General features: G+C 43.3%; 1 long non-coding RNA gene across 1 annotated transcript; it reads left to right on the top strand.

The window, feature by feature from the left end:
• Positions 1-1,020: 1,020 nt before the first annotated feature.
• On the top strand, positions 1,021-15,759 carry LOC118516587. Its single transcript, XR_004907939.1, has 3 exons — positions 1,021-1,182; positions 2,601-2,688; positions 13,361-15,759. It is a non-coding gene; the product is annotated as an uncharacterized LOC118516587 (long non-coding RNA).
• The last annotated feature ends 471 nt before the right edge of the window (positions 15,760-16,230 follow it).

Below are 16,230 nucleotides of genomic sequence, written 5' to 3'. Positions count from 1 at the left end.
CTAGATAATTCTGATTTCTATTGTTCCCAGGGTCGGAAAGGTAACTGCCCCACGGTTTAAACTAACAGATCAGTTGATGATTGATAAATTGTTTATTATTGCTGATATTTGCCTTTTTTTTTGTTCTTCCTCTTCTTCTAATTCCATCTCTAACTTTATCCCGCAAGTTCAGCGTGATTGATGAGCGAAGTTAACTGTTCCTTTTGTGATACCTTACTGCAACGCAACCCGGGTACCAGTTTGACGAGGGTTCAAACATCCGAAAAAAAAACCCTTTCGAAATGATTCACTCACGGTTCAATGTGCAATTCCAAGTTCCGAAATGTCCCGTACTTTTTGATCGCTTACCTTGATGCTTACCTGATGGCGGGAAAGGAAGAAAAATCCAATCGCTGAAGCCTGCAAAGTTCTATTATTCAAGTGATGTTTACTCTTGCGAGCATCTAATTCCATGTCAATCATATGTTGTTGGACATCGTATATTCACGGGTCATTCTTTTAATATTTATTCAACCTTGCTGTTTGATCAAACTGAGTACATATAGATCGTTTGCTTCAGAGCTGTAGGAATGCCTTTGTTTTAAAAATCCCTTTAAATGATAAAGCTTGGTGATAAGACCTACAATTGCAGCTAGATAGGCTCGTCTGAGTTACTTTCGCAATGATTTTCAATCGTGAGTTCCGCCTTGAAGAACGGTAAAATGAATCCATTCTATCGCCATGAACTGATTTGAGTTACAGCGGCCGATCGTACAGTGTGTCTCTAATTTTCGAAGAAATCGCTCAAACTTTCTCACCATTCCCGGTTTGTTTTTTTTTTATTCCATTGCTTTCTTCTCCTCTCACCTGTATGGACATGTGGTAAAACAGTTACTACCACGTTCCATCCCACGAAAGCTTCCCCGACGAGCTGGTGCGTCGGCGCATTTCACGCTCGGTTCGAATCCCCCACCATATCACGATGGCCCGCCAAGAAAGCAGACGGCTGCACGAGCTGCCCTCGACGCGTTTGGTGCCGATGCTGGTTGGGCTCGCCCGTCAGTCTTCGGGCGTTCGTGCTTCCTGCATGGTAGCTTCAGTCCGTGAGTGATTCCGTTCCGGCTAGCCAGCCAACACCGAAATCCATCACCCTCAATTTCTACCCCCAACTCTCTCACCCAAGGATTTAGGAGGCTGTGGAGGGTAAGGAAGAAAGCTTACTCGTGCCGGTGGGGTCGAGCTGTGGATGTAGTGAATGTGTGTTCGGTGCTACCATCTTTCTTGCTGAGCCGTGACACGCCATGCACGGGAGAGCTTTTTCGCCAACTCCAACAAGCATTTACGTGTGGAATACTGTGGGGTTTCGTGTGAAAGTGCGCTGGTGAAAGTGCGTACCATTTGTGCGAACCATTTGTCAGTTGTACCTGTAGGGAAATGTCAGATGGAAATGACAACATGCGTGAAGGCATCTGCGTTTGACACACCTCAGCGTGTACGTGTGTGTGTGTGTGTTGGTGTGTTTGCATACGGAAGGCTAATAAGAAGCACAAACGGAACGACACTGCCCAATGTTTATTAGATTTGGATAGCCGTTTTTGCAACGCATGCAATTCCAAATGTTGTGGATAGTAGTGACCCACCGTGCCAAACGTCTAAACCATATCGATCTGCGAAAGCCAAAATGGAAAATAAGTGAATTATTGGAGGAGAGAGAGAGAAGGCTGGAATGGGTATCCCTGTGTGTGAGCCAGGCTTGGAGACGTGGAAAATACCATAGCGAGGAAAAAAAATATTCCAAAGTGAGAGAGTTTCTATCTCCGTTTGGCTACAGTAATCGTACCACATTTAGTGTTGCACTCACTCATACGGGTCGTGGAAAGTGTGTTGTTAGTGTTTGTGCATAGCGTACGACCCAACACGAGAGGGCGCTGCCGACCCAATGATACTGGCAGCATTCAGACAGGATGTGACATTTGCAGGCAAAGGAAAACGCACCCTTGGAGCTGGTTGAATTTGCTCCCCTATCACAAACATCACCATCCAGCACAGCTTTTGCAAGTGAGCGGAGCTGCAAATCGAAACGTGGTGTGTGTTTTTGTGAGAAATTAAAGTTTGCAATGCTTGTAAAAACGGTGAAACGGTGGAAGAATAACTAGTGCACTGGAAAATACCTCCCAAGGACAGGAGCACCGTAGCCCTTCATGTTGACATAATTGTTTACAATGATATCACCTTGGATTGGATGTCAAATGAAGTGGAAATGTGAAAACAAATGGCTACAGTGCAATAATCGAGTGTTAATTGTGCCCTGATGTGATGAGATCATACTCGACGGAAGCTCTTTTTTCGACGACCGGGGCAAGTGCTTCAGTGCTGCCAGCTTGTGTCACACATTTCACGGTGTTTGATGCAGTGATGTGGGCAAAAAAGTACCCTCAGCGAATTATTTTATGGAGCAATTTCAATCGAATTTTGAAAGCTGTGAGTGTGGCTAAATCAGATGATGTTACAAAATCTTGGTGTTCGATTCGAAGGATATAATTATTGAATTTTAGAGCTAGTGCGTGATTGTGTTTCTTGAAATTGTGTTTAATCGGTTGTGTATGGTTTACCCATTTCAGTGAAGATTACAGGATACTACGAAAGATTAGAGGAAAAAGAGTGTTAAAATGATAATGATAAATGATAATGAAAAATGATACATAAAAGGTGAGATTTCGTAGAATGATTGATGTTTAATATGTTTCAAATTAAAAGAGTAGTGGTGTATTAAACTAAAGCCGTACAAACAACATCTATAGTTACTTCTTCTACTTCTTCTTCCTTGGCACTAGAACCTCTAAGGGTCTCGGCCTGCCATTACTGGCTTTCTGTGACTTGATTTGACCCGTAGCAAAGTAGTCAGCCCTGCGTACGGAGAGGCGATCCGAATGGGATTTGATCCTCGGTCGCCTGGCCCGGTGGCCTCAAATTTTTGGTTAGTCACTTTTTATTGTGAAAAACGGTTCTTAGAAATCAATCGAGCACTATTCAGCATCTTGACGGACACCTAGTCTAGTTTTTCGCGTTTGAATAAGACATCACTTGGGATAATCACTTAAGATGAATGAATTGAATTCATAGCTCAGTACATTCGACGTATACTGGATGAAATTGAATGAACTGTAATTACACTAAACGAAACAAAAGCTTTTATGGAACGTTTGTCGTCTTTTACACCTGAAATAATTGTCATTGTTAACCCTGATGAATGCATCTCTAATTAAACTGAATAATATTTTGCTTCAAACCCCTGCCTGCGGTTACGATTAACCGATACAAAAAGATATAAATGGAACCTTTTTTCCATACTCGATATCACTTTCCAGCATCGATCAATGTTGAAAATGATCGAAAAATTGACAACTGATTCGTTCGACACACGCAGCAAACGCCACCTGAATACGGCTTAATCTGCTTGCCGCTGCCTACGCGGAAACCGGAAAACTGGTTTCCGGCAACCATAATACCTTTACCCCCTCAGCACGCATCATCTAATCCCGGGCTTTTTCAGCAAATCATTATGTGAAAACCAATCGAGGGTGGCAGAAAGATAAAGGTACGTCATCAAGCGCACACCTTTCTGTTCGATACCGGGATACCATAATGGATGGTCGGCGAGAGGCGAGAAGTGTGCGAAAGCGACCAAAAACCATGAAATGTTAATTCCATCAATTCGTGGAAGTCCTACACCAAGTGCTCATTATGCTTCATTTACAACCGCGATGAACTGAACACTGATGGTTTGATAATGACGAGGGGGAGGGGGGGGGGAGAGCGGGGAGCCTGGCCACGATTGTTGAAGCGATGAGGGATGTGACATTTGAAGCGTTCGGGAAAGGGATGATCCGTAAAGGTTTCACGGTTTCGGTCGCAGCTGCCTTCCGGGCATGGTGATAAATGTTGTTCGGCGAGCTGCTGGGTTTTACGACTATTTGACTTGCGGCGAAATTTGGTTACGGTTGGTGAATTTGTGTGTGTGTGTGGTTAAAAAATTAAAAAAATTGGTTGGCTTGAAGAATTTTACCAAGAACGTGTACAATTTAGCAAAACTCGTGCAGCATATTCCGACATATTCCGATTACATTCCAGTGAAACGAGATACCGAGAACGCTGGTTCTTTACTGTTGCTAACGATTACGGTTTGCTAGTAGCCGAATGCGATAAGATGTTTACAAACTGCCATATGTCGCGTGGCGAGCGTATCCTCTTTAGCATGCACCCGGACGAGATTACTTTAATAAATTCCACTTATCTCCCTAAAACGACAGATTTATGCGCACGAACGTAACATAAATTTGGGGACGCTCTGGAAGCGGGACCATTTTCAAGTTTTAATCAGCTTAACTGTGCAAAGTCTAGCGATTTGTGTGTGTGTGTGATGAAGGCTGGTGGTAAAAATATATCACTTTAAATGATAGAGTGTTTGTAGATTCTAAGAAAGCATACAGGAAACATAACAAGCAGTAGCGACATACTGTACAGCATGTACATAGATTTTCGCAAAACTAGCTGGGAGTTCTGCAAGCTACATCCTTTCCGTTGGTAACAGATATGTTGCAAAACTGGTTTGGCAAAATTGGCAACCGCAAAAGAATACACGCTACCAACCGTTCGCCAGGCAACGTGACCGACGAGTCGAAAACCACATTTACACCCACAAAACTCAATTTACCTGCCGCCCTGATGAAGATACAATTGGCTTCTTGGGTTTGTTTTATCAGATCCTTGTAAAGTTTAACGATAATATGGATATTTTTCACACCGCTTCGTTGTGCGAAAACAACGTCACGCGTTGGTGTTGTATGCAGATGCGAAAGAAAAAGTATTCGTAAGCATGTACGGCTGCGTCTTATCGAAACCCACCCCAAAACCACACCCTGCCAAGCGTGGTTGCTGTGGAATTTTTTTAAGCAATTCCGTGCGACTTAAATTACCAATTCACGGCGTGCGGGGTGTGGGAGAAAAATTATTTTTACTGTTATTGAACCATTAGATAGCACAAAACTGTGGATTTGTTTGCGCAAGCACACCGTAGCGTCAGATTAACATAGCCGGAAAGATTAACTGTCAGTATCGTAACGTTTTGAGCGGAAAAATCATCATTGAAGAGCGTATTTCAAGATTTGTTTCTTCTAGCTGTTTGAAGAACGGTTTGATTTTTTGTTACATTTTTCACTACACACTTAAGTGTAGTATCATAATAAATACACATCACAAAACCGTTTGTCATCTGCATGTGTAAAATTCCGCACATATCTCTGCCCTTCACGCACCGTTTTACAAAGGAAAAATTAATTCCTTTGTCGAAATACTTCAAAGCCTTCGCACGCGAATCATCTAGATTATCCGCTGCCGTTTGTGTAAGGCACCAGCGTGGACCGTGGGGGTAGAGGGTAGAGAAAATCGTCCCGAAAAAGGTCAAAACCCCATTGCGATCCTTCCGAAGGTTCTGGTTGTTTTCGTTCATCCCCATCCGGCCGTTAGGCGACTTCAAACGCTTATGATGGATTGAGTTATGTGTGTCCGGTCCCGCTGCGTGCGTTGTGCACAACAACAACGCATTTCATTCGGACCGATTTGCCTGTTTCAATATCGTGTGAAATATGTTTAGCAACGAAAAGAAATGGGAAAACAATATTTTATTTGGATTACCTTGTTTGAACAAACTCGTGCGTAGATAAAACATGCTAAACAAACCAAACGCAGCTTACTATCTATACTCGGTAAAGAATGAGATAGATGGTCATCTCTAAATCAAACATGGGCCAAAATCTTTCTCGGTTTCTCGGTTCGGTTCGGCGTACCTTGCTTTAAACCCCCCAAAAACCTAGAAATATCAAGCAGTCATATGAGGCTCGGACATTTCGCTTTTGGATACGACAAATTGATTCCCTCATTTGTAGTGTGTACCGGTCGGCAGGATGATGATAGCTCGTGATGATGTTCACACACGTAAAGGAACAATACTTTAAATCCTTTGGAGCGGTTTGCTTTGGTTTTACAACGCACGTGCCCGCTCCGTGCACGCCACCGTGCACCGTGAAGTGGACCGGTCCTGTGACAACAAAATCCGGGACCCTTTCCGGGTTGATGGAAAACCCCTGAAGGCTAGGAAACGGATGATGTTGCGGTGCAAGGGTATGCAAGGGTCAGGTCCCGGGAAACTCGCAGCAGGATCAGTGGAATACCCTCGGGACATTGCAAAGGCAAAGCGAGTTCCTTTCGTACAGGGGACACACTTTTGATACCATTTGATGCTTTTTTGCCTGTATGCAAAATAGCCTCCCCGAGCACACCCAGACACAACATGCCAGGGCGCGTGATCTAGGCGTCGGGGGACGCTTCGGTGGTGCTCGGCAAGTGTGTGTGTGTGCCTTTTCTTCGTGTGATTCGTGAAGTGAGAATAGAAGCAAGAGAGAAAACAGCGGAAAGTGCTTCATTCTAGCCCATTCACCCCCCGGGAGAATTAAGGATCACTTCACATCCACTGAACAGTCCCTCGGGAAGGATTAAACTGACGTTCGCGCGTGTTTTTCCCGTCCCAGCGATGCGAAGGGTAGATGGAAATAGGACCAATACTACAACCAGATACGAACACACAAGCACACACACGTATGAACGTTGCAGGGAATGGAGAAAATCAGCCCCATTCATCTGCCCAGATCCGTGGTCGGGCTGTCCGCTTTTTCCATCTGTAACGACCGGGCCAACAATGAGTTGGCACATCATCTGATGTAGCAAAGCATAATCACGTGAACCCTGTTATTACCATCATTCAATTTCACTCGGAAAAAGTCCACCGCTCCGTCCGTTCCTCATTCATCATGCCAGTCGGGATGCCTGGTCGCCCGCTGGATAGCGTGTCGGAACATTTTGCTGTTGTTTTTTGGTGTTCGGATTAAGCTTCATCCATCTCTTGGTTTCAAGCTGCTGGAAGTGCTTGGTTTTAATTTTTTATGTCTCTACTTTACCATTCGAGTCGAATGCGAAATTAATGCTAGTCAGTTATCGTCGTAGAGAGTCCGGAAATATCGTCTATTTTTATAAATTTTGCTCACTCTGAAGTAGAAAGTATTACACCAGACTCTGTCTTCAAACAACAATGCCGACCTGCACTACGCTTGTTACATTTTTGCTACCCACCCCATGCCATTTGACGCCTGCGCCTGATCGAAGATAATGGGTGCGAAGCAAAATTCATTCACCAAACGCCGAAATCTTCACAAAGCACGCGGTTAAGATATTAATATGCCGACCATTTTCTTTTCACCGAAGTTTGAAAAGTTTTGAAGCAGGAGCCAAAGTTTTGGTAGCGTTCGGAGTAAGTCAAATTGGATCATCATCTGTTCTGTCTTATTATATCCAAAGGATAGTTTTAATGTCCGAGCACATAAAATACATTGGTTGTGAAGTTGCTGTCACTGTAATCCAATCCAATACTGTAATCCTACCGGGCTCCTATGGGACCCTGGTAACGTGAAAAGATATCAAAAAGATCAATAATTTTGCGTACCAGCTCTATCACAAAGTTTTATGCGGCTCCAGCATAAAGCCAAACCGATGTCCGAAGAGGTGATTCACGGGAATTCTTCATTAGGTTGGCAAATATGTGCGTAAATTCATTATCCATCCGGTCATCTCAATAACGCCGTACCGAGGTAGGTGCTGGTCGTGCATTTTCCACCGCCCCACGCACATCAAACGTCAATCGATAGTAAAACTATCCAGTACACGTTACTTAGCGTTGTTCAGCCCGCTCTGCCCTTTCAATCGACGCAAGAATCGACGAACAAAGCGGAATCGTCTTGATGTGTCTCTTTGAGTAATTGGATTATCTTGTTTATGAGTGATTCTTATCCGCAATCAGAGCAGTTGCTGTTGTTTCTGGAATGAGCAGCAGAGTTTCTTCAATGGCTTGCCCCCTTCTATTCTGCTTCCGACTTGTTCCCCTATGAGAGAGCCGTAGCTTCCGTAACAGATTGACTGATGCACGATATGGTGGAGTTCTAGTGCCTGACTCGGCCTTGGACGAGGATAACATATGCTTGCACTGGTTAGGGAAGCTTTCGACCGTACTGTACCAGTGCGTAACTGATTATCGTGATGAGAAACCAGCTTTGCCAAAGCTAGACGGCTTTTTCTAGTGTGATAGAAAATTTATCGCTTCAGACAAAGCCGAACAGATGCCAACGGAAATTGGTCGTCTGTATATGGTGTGTACATGTATTCTTCAAGCGTTGGCTACCCAGCATTTCATCACTTTCTATCTAACCTTGAAGAGCAAAATAGACATCCAGAATGTGTTATTCTGGGCAGAATGTGACCATTTACTCGAAGGATACACCAATAAACGGCAATAAATGGTTTTTTTTTTGTGAAGCTATGAAAGGAAACCAATAAGAACTTGATAATATCTACAACAAAAAAAGCATTTTTATAGTATTCTTGATGAAATTTACTGATAAATTAACCTCAAAAGCACCTGCTAATAAATATAATTTCCTAAATTGGAATAAACTAGTCTACCTCTTTACATCAAACGGTAATATAATGGTCAAACATTTAGTGTTTGTTCTACCACGGACCTTAAACATCCACCTCGGTTCTGAAGCACACTTATAATGTTACCATCACTATTAACAAGTAATCTACCTGCCAGCCTGGGAAACGTGTCAAGATGTGCCTTTTCTCTGTATTTTTAGACCTGACATACTGTTAACGGGTACGATGAGACCCTCGAAGTTGTGCAATTACTGCTTTGCCGTCGTTTCCTTTTTTTTATCCCCCTTTTCGTACCTTTTGTACCCGTTGCGCTAGGAGATCTTGGTACGATATCCATAATTTTTCATTTTTTTTTGTAGTGCCGCTTTTATACGCAACCTAACACCGGTTAGCAACCGGGTACCAGATTGAACACCGTCGATGCTGCCACGAATAGGTGATGGATGTTTCATCCGTCGCGCGTTGTCCCACGGGCGGGAAACCTTGTGAAAGCAGAGCTAGCAGATGATAGTACGCTCGATATACCATGTCCGGAAGCCATTGGACAGTCGCCGGTTTCTGCTTGGCGACATGGAAATTGTGTGTGTGCCCGGGTAGCAAACTATGGATAATACTTTCCTACGTCAGCTTTTCATCGCTGCTGGAAGGTTTTCGTTCGCTCACGCTACGATCCAGAGGCTCGCCCCTTTCACGACCGTGATGCTTCGTACATGGCAAACACTTGCAATCAATTATGCATCAAGCGATCGTGCGGACGGTATACGGAAGCAGCGACAACACCGGAAGAATGTTTGGCCGGGAGATACTACCGGGTTCGTACCGTACCCACTTCAGTGGCCACTTTTTGATGTGCTTTAGAATAGCCATACATGCGTCATTTACGTTCAGGAGAAGGTTAAGGTGTTTCGCCTGTACGACGTGAACGACGCTCGAAGGTACCACCCTTTGGTTTGACATACCTGTATGTGTTAGGTGCCCGGGACAATTTTCTAGAAGAATTTTGCCTTTAATCGATTACAATTTTATGTTAATTGTTGCATTGTACTCTTTTAACGCTCATCAAATTTTCTCCCTTTGCTAGCAATTGCAGAGATGGGTTCATGGAATTTAATTTAAACTCCATCATCGATTCAATGTTCGACTGACTTCTCCCTAAACCATTCTTTTCAATACTGTGGGTCAATAATGCTTTGATCCTCACATACAGAAATAAAACGAAAAAGCTCTTAACGCACACACGCGAACATAAAGACTTGGGGATCGTGTGTTGTTGCTCAGCTGTATACACACAGAGCACCCACCGTAATACATCAATCGCTTCGCTTGCTGAAAAGAATGTTCACTAATCCCATCTGCTGATGACACGTAAAAATATGGTCGCCTTTCGGTGTATTGTATTATTAACAAACGGAGAGAGAGAGAGAGTAAAAAAAAGCTCGCTCCCTTTCCGCTGAAGAAGCTGCTTTCTTATCCGTTTTTTTCGAAGTGTTTTTTCTTTCCTATCTCCTTTTTTTTGTTATTTGCTGCTGCTGGATGGTACGAACACAAAAATACATGAGGTTGCCCTAGGGTCTACAACGGTTCGCATATTTGCGATGCCTTTGAAAATCAATGGAAAATTTTCATCTTCGATTTGTCCCGTTGTACTAATTCCTTTTCGGCCCCGGAGTTTGCTCATACTGCTCGGGGAGAATACGGTAGGTTACAAATTTTTTTCTCCTTTTTTCGTGTTCCAAAACTGGTCGCCTGAGGGTGTACTGTGTCATGTAAGGGGGGAAAAACGAGGAAGAAAATAATACTTTTTTCATGGAAAATAATAAAATTTTCTTTCGCGATAACACAAGATAAGATTGCATTGAGCAGATTTGGGGAAAAGTACATTAGAGATTGTAGAAAATCGAAAACCACTTTCAATAATTATATGAAATGTTAGCAAAATCAAAGTTACAAACTACGTTTTCATAGCACTTACGCCTCTTCCAGTTTCTTTGAAATAGTTCAATTCATTAGTGCTTTTCTTTCATTGCCTTCAATCGCCAACTAATTGCCCTGGTAAATGCTTTTCCAATGCGATAAACCTTGAAAATACGATTACAATTTCGAAGAATTTTCCCCTAAGATACACCGAAACACAAGCCCATCAATACGCAACCATTGGCGCTAAAATTAAAGGCGGATTAGTAACTGAATTTACTTTAGTAAAAGCTTTTCCCCGCTAATCCCCGACATTTGTCGGCCATCTTTGGCACCTTTCAGCCAGCCGCCCAACTTTTGCATGACAAAATATTGGCAATAGTAAATTTTATTTTCGTAACCAAACTCAAAATCGTATTGAATAAGCAAAAACACAACGGGCGACGGATTTGCTGTGCTCGGGCAGGTAGCTTTCTCGCGTCTGGCAACGTGTTCAGAATGCTTAAACAACATTTTACATCCATTTCAATTACCTTGCCACTCGCGCACAAGGACGGTGAGGATTTAAATTTGCCCCCAAAAAACCAATAAGGCTTAATACGCCCGCAGTGTTTCGTAAACCGAGACGATCGTGTTTTTTTGTTGCCGTTGTTTCATTCGTTCGCTTTCGTTTCCTACCTGAGCGCTATGTACAGCGTAATACACTTCAAAGGGGCCGCTTGCGAGACACAGTTCCTGGAATGGAAGCTGTTTTCGGTTCGCAAACCATTAACTCTTCTAGATTTCGCTAGAATTGTACAGAGAAAAGTAAGGATGCTTATCAAAGCTTTGCTTCGTGTTGGATTTGTGCGCGTTTCCTGCGAATGCAAAGCAACTTATGATACATTTGTTAAACGACGCTTCGAAGAGCAGTTTTTTTTTATTGTAGCGCTACAAGAAACCCGCTTTTAAGCTTGTCAATGCATTAAACATTAACAAAAAAGAATATGAATTAACGATTCGAAAAGGGGATCAATGATTGAAGGCCATATTTTAAGCATAGCAACGGCAAAAAATCATTTCCCGTTTTAAATTACATTTTCATCCGAAAGCATGGGCGCAATCGTTTCAATCATTCAGATTGATCGTACAGCGTGATCACGTTCGTCCTTTCTTTTCCCCATTTCGCATTTTGCCCGGCAATCTTTGACCAATTATTCATAACTGACACTCACCTCGGTGGAAGGTGATGTTTGCCATTGCGCAATGATTATTATTCATTTCACTTAACCCAGACACATCGGTTGGGTGTAATCCCAATCAATTCATTACTTCAATGTTTCGCTTTTGACAGTCGGGCAAACGCGACGCACAATTCCAAACAGTGCACAATTAAAAAAGTTCAAACCGTCAACGCACGAGCAACGATGCATCGATCCACGCAATTTATCGAATCGTCATCATTGCTGACACGCTCTCAGTTACATTGAGAAGATTAAAGTGGGAGCCGATGGAGTCGGTTTTTTTTCTTCTAGCGAAACTTTAATGTGCATTACATGTATTGGTAATTTTAAATTGTGGGAAAAAGGTGAGTTTTATTTAGCATTTTTCAATAGCAGCAAAAACTCAGTCTGTACATGGTTTGTGGTGCACAACAACAAAAATCTCTCCCATACGAAACATTCAGTTCCACCGAAATGTTACCACCGTCATCATCCTTGTCGACAGACGAAACGAAAAACCGACCGAACTCGGTTGCATCTGGTGCCTGTGGTTTGGACGACCTGAGGCGTCTGCGGTTCGTACCGTACGTAGCGCCGGTCGCCAAGGGAACTTGCACTGGTGCTGGTGCAAAACTATCCTGGTTTGCTGGCCGACAGCACTGACCTCCTGCAAATGAGTTGCCGGAGCATGTTGTGGAGCGCAGAGATTTATGAATAGTAAAAACGCACTCGTTATTCCTTGTAATTAATATCGGTTCGTACGGTCCGTGTAGCCGGTGCTGTATGCTTTGGCCGAGCAAAGTTTGCGTGTTTGTAATTTGGAAAAAAATAAATCTCCGGAGCTAGTTGGGCACGACTAGTCGTAGTAAATAAATGACCATACTGAATGACAACCGGAGGCTTGCGCTACTTATGATGATCATGGCGGTATGATTATTTTTTTCTATAACAGCTAAATACTGCATAGGGGAAAGCAGAGTGGGCAGGTCATTTCTATGAAATGAGGAAAAAAATGTTGTATTGACATGCTACATTAATGAACAAAATTTCATAACCTAGTGTGTGATCATGTTCGTTTTAGGGAAAACTAAACTGTTCGGCATGATATACCTTCATGCTATTTCATTTAATATGTAGAATATATTAGATAAGTCGGAAAGGTAAAGAAAGGATATATTTAGCAGGGTTAAAGGCATGCATATAGATAGCGCCTCTAGTTTATATCACGAAGGGTATGAAATCCGGATCATTTCTTCTCTTTTTTGGCTACAAATTTGAAAGCTTGAAGACTTTCATTTCTGAGTTGTCTGGCGAAAAAATACTTGAGTTGAACGATCCGAATGCGATCAGATATACTGTCCTTCCGTATGAAAATAAAAGTCCGATTAGCTAGGTTGCTGGTTATTTTGTTACATGTTAATCAACTTAAGAAAGCATTACCAAGGAGTTAGTTAATGCAACTGAGGGTCTTATTAAATAAATCAAATAAAATACTTGATATACGAATAATGTTAATTTAATATCCACCAAATCAATAATAAAAACACCTTTGTTTTTAAATTACCAAACCAGCATCCATTTTCATCGAAGTCCACACTTTTCAACATCATGTTTACGTATAGCGGGTGGCTCACATTTTTCCACCTCGACAAATTCGTCCTGAAATTGCTACAATGTAACCGTGTTTTTTCTTCCTCTTTCCATCCTTGCAATCATTTCAGAATCACCACACGGCCGTAACATTGACCGTTCGCCACTGGTACGGCAGTTCAACGAGAGACCAACAAGAAGAAAAACAAAAACACGACAGCACACCCAATTATGTACGGGACGAAAAAAATCCACTGCACGGATACGCTTTGCCAGAAAGTCCCAGCGCGACGACAAAAGTTCGACGAATGTCATCGATGCCTCGATAGTCATCGTGGTGGCAGCAGTACAGCAGCGCAAACAGTCGTCCTGTAAGGTTACAGCTCCGGTACACTTGGTGTTTGTGTGTATGTGTGTGTGAGTGGACCGCAACGGAATAGCACAGCAGCGGCACTATCGCCCACCATGGCCAAAGGATCATTAAGTATCACTGTTTATGACGGTCGAGACTGATAAATGATACGTACACGCACACACACACATTGAGGAGTGAGGTTTCGCTAGCATCATGTTCCGGTCCGGTCTGTTCATGCAATCAGTTGTCCCTGGAATGACCCATGGATCGTCGGGTTTTGAGAAGTGATACGCCAGCCCACTGTAGTGTGTGAGCAGTTTCCTTGGCACCCGTTTTGCGAGCGAGTCTGTCGCTTCTTATCTGGTCGATCTGTTGACAAAATGTTTCCCACCGTTGTGGATAGCGGCAAGACGGCTGCAAGATTATTGCCTGGCGATTGTAGCAATTTCTTTGCCCGGCCCTGTGGACACGGGGCAATGGCGTCCAGTGAAAGGCGGCTCGTGTGTGGTCAACGAGTGTTGGTGTGAATCAGTGCTGGGTCGAACGTGTGGCCCTCCGGCTGAGGCGATCCCGAAACTACCATTAGGATCATCCCTTTAGTCGCAACTTGTTCCCCGTGTCCCGTGTCGGTCGAGCAATCATAACTCTCGGTGCTAATGAGAGACAGTGTGTGATGTTATCGTTTGTGGCGAACGTTTTTCTGCGCCAACGACGGAAAAAGAAAGGTGCTTCCTAATGAAGCTCGGTGAATGGTGGTCGTTCGGACGCTCACGCCATTGTGGTGCTGCTAGACACAAACACAATCGAAATGGTGTAGCTGCCGATCGTACGATCTAACAGTTTTCCTGGTGCTGCTGGACCGGGGCGTACCGGCCATCAGCAACGATGGCCAACCCAGTGCATCTGCGGTTCAATCGCTGTTCTGCAATTAGTTCTAGTGCACCAATAACGACGAGTCAATAAATTGCAGCCAATTGCCGATAACCATCGTTCCACCGGATTCCGCATCAAGACCGGCAAAATGCTTTCTCACCGAAGTGTAAAGTACCGCTGCGTGTTCCGGCGAGGTGTGCCACCGCGCTGAAACGGCAGGGAAAAAGTGTTTTTCGATGAGAAATAGTGACGCCAAAGTGAATAAAAACGCGATAAACGAGCGGGAAGTGGCGAAGGAAACGATTTCAGTGTGCAAAGCATCGTCATAAAATGTTGTTTTTAATGGTGCGCACCGCTGGTGCTGCATAGTTTTGCACCATTTTCTTGAGGAAACTTCACTTCCAAGCGACCACCAAGTAGCTCGAGTGCAAAGCATATTCCGTCGTGCAGTGAACGCCATTAGCGATCGAGTGGTTGGTGTGCAGGAGAGAGAGAGAGAGAGAGAAGAACTATCGCGCCAGCACCAAACACATTGCGGAACGAATTTTAACGATAGCCCAGCAGCAGTGTCCATGCACCATTTCAGGAAAAAAAACAGAGTGGGGCTTGAAGTGCAAAACGTCAGCAAAACGGACCTATTCAGCACGGATTCAATCGCTCTCGAGATGTGGATTCGCTTCGTTAAGACGCGTAACTCGGGAAGTGTTAGGACATTAGCTGTGATGCAAACGCGATCATCTTCGCAGCACTTGTGGTGGATAATTTGCTCAGCAAGCGCACAGCTCATATTACCCAGCAGTTGAGTTAATGTTTTCACAATAGAAGAGGGAGAGAGAGAGAAAGAGAAAAAAACATTACTGTGACTACATACCACTTGCATCCATCAGGCAAATAAATAGATTCGCAACAGCCCATTTACGATAAAACGCCATTGCAGGAGGTCACCGTCCGATTGTACATAGTGTCGAAGTAGAAGCGGATGCAAAACATTCGCTAATAGTCTAGTTCGTGAAAAAGAAGGAACCCAAACCAACAACAAATTATCGTAAATTGCACACACACGCAGTTCGGCAATAGAATATCGGGGAAAAATGGTGTTCGTGAAATTTCAATACTTCTGCATCGTTTTCTTTCTGCTGGTGCGCTTCCTGAACGGTGCCACGATGGATCTGTACAAAAATTCGCGCCTCGGCAATCGGATCGTACAGACGCGGTACGGTCGGTTGCAGGGACTGGTGCTGCCATTGGACGGTTACAAATTTCTCAAACCCATCGAAGCGTTCCTTGGTGTCCCGTACGCCACCCCGCAACTAAATGAACAGGTAGGTGATGACTCAATTATGTTAACGTAAACAAGTTCATATACGGGTATTTTCAATGAATAAATGAAGCAATTTAACGGAAGGTACAAAAGACCAGGCGCCTCCATCTGTTTTGCGTCCCTGTGAAAGATACGCGAAACTGTCGACATGAATTACTATCATGGTAGTTTCAAAAAACAAAAAATATTCAGATTCAATTGGTTATACGTTCAAGTCCTAAAACTGTATATCCAACAGAGAAATGGAGCAATTCGAATAATAACTCATTTCAACGTTATAAAAGACCAGGCGTCTCCATTTTCTTATACTCCTATTGCTCGTCAAATGGTTCCGTTTTATTCGCTTTAGTTTCTATCATATTTAATCACGTAACAAAGAATTAAAGCATTATTTTTTATGAAAATATAGTTTAAATAGGACTTTTGAAGAAAAAAAAAAATTGCTTTCTCTA

The sequence above is a fragment of the Anopheles stephensi genome, unplaced genomic scaffold, assembly GCF_013141755.1.
Source record: "Anopheles stephensi strain Indian unplaced genomic scaffold, UCI_ANSTEP_V1.0 ucontig34, whole genome shotgun sequence".
Taxonomy (NCBI): domain Eukaryota; kingdom Metazoa; phylum Arthropoda; class Insecta; order Diptera; family Culicidae; genus Anopheles; species Anopheles stephensi.
The sequence above is the reverse complement of the archived record's forward strand: the minus strand, read 5'-3'. Positions and strand labels throughout refer to the sequence as shown.